Below are 1,491 nucleotides of genomic sequence, written 5' to 3'. Positions count from 1 at the left end.
AACTTCCCGATCAAAACACACCCAGCGACCTGCGTAACAGGACTCCGACCCTTCCCCAGCCAATCGGCCAAGGCCACGAGCCTTCCCCAGCCAATCGGCTGAGGCCACAGCCATTACCTCACCAACTGCCCCTAGGCCCCAATAAAATTGTCCTTTTGAAACTCGCTCTCTCTCCCCGCTATCTCACCGCTGCGTCGGTGCACGTAGGGGATTGAGCTCGAGCTAGCTCAAATAAAGGCTCTTTTGCTTTTGCATCGGACTCAGCTCCCTGGTGGTCTTTGGGGATCACGAATTCTGGGCATAACAGCCTCTAGGACAGTTTCCGAATTTTTGCTCCCCTTCCCCTGCCCGGTGGGTGCCTTCGGCTGGGAGTGGGGCTCGCAGGCTGCAGTGCACCTGGCTGAGGCCACTTCCCCAGCCTCCGGCTTCTAGAGTTGCCGGGGGAGCTGGCCCACCTATATCCGCTTCTGCTGTGGCCGCTCCCTTTTGTTTGGAGGCTTCTGAGATGTTCCCGCTCTCCGGGGAGCCCAGCAACGTTCACCAGGCACCGCCTGCTTCCCGGGTCTGGGCTGGAGCAGCCGAGGGGCCTTGGTGTCCTCAGCGAGGTTTTCTTTACTCACGTGTTACCTTGCTTCCTTTCGGAGCCTGCTCTTTATTTTTTGTCTCCTACCTGCCACCCCGGGCTTGTCTCTTTTAATTTAATTTAAAATGAAAAAAAATTGTTTTCATTAATTTTTTAATGTTTATTATTTTTGAGAGACAGAGCACGAGTGGTGGAGGGGTAGAGAGCGAGAGGGACACACAGAATCCGAAGCAGGCTCCAGGCTCGGAGCTGTCAGCACAGAGTCCTACACGGGGCTCAAACTCACGGACTGTGAGATCATGACCTGAGCCGAAGTCAGATGCGTAACCGAGCCACCCAGCCGCCCCTAAAATGAAATTTTATTTTTCATCCCAGCTTTATTGGGGTATAATTAGTGTACAAAACCTTGCACACTTCTCAAGATCGCCGTCCTAGCTGGCGGCCAGTTCACCTGGTAGTCAGGGGGGCCTTCTGTGCCCTCGCATTCCCTTTATCCTAAGGACAATGACAGCTTTCTCAGTGCAGCTGGCGCTAGGGGCCTACTCCCCTCGGGGTTTGCATTTCAAAGGGGTCCTTAAGAAGAACCTTCCTGGGCCGAAAGGCTGGCCAGAGGCTTATTTAGGGTTCTCACCCAGGTGCTCTGAGGAAGGGACAAGAGAAAGGTCTCCCGACGGGGAATCTTGTGCCACATTTGCATTTGACTGGCCTTTCCAGCGGCGCAGGCTGAGCGAGGCGGCGCCCCAGGCACAGCCCCGCAGTGTAGACCGCAGGCCCGGAGTGCCCTTCAGCACACGGCCCTGCTCGGACGCTCACGAGGGCCGCTGTCTGCCGGATGACAGGGTCAGCTTGCCCGCACACTCGGCGGGTGGCCTCTCAAATGCCTAGATGGGTTGTCCCCTCCCCAGCAA

This window comes from Prionailurus bengalensis, chromosome X (assembly GCF_016509475.1).
Source record: "Prionailurus bengalensis isolate Pbe53 chromosome X, Fcat_Pben_1.1_paternal_pri, whole genome shotgun sequence".
NCBI classification, from domain to species: domain Eukaryota; kingdom Metazoa; phylum Chordata; class Mammalia; order Carnivora; family Felidae; genus Prionailurus; species Prionailurus bengalensis.
Note: the sequence above shows the minus strand (reverse complement) of the source record.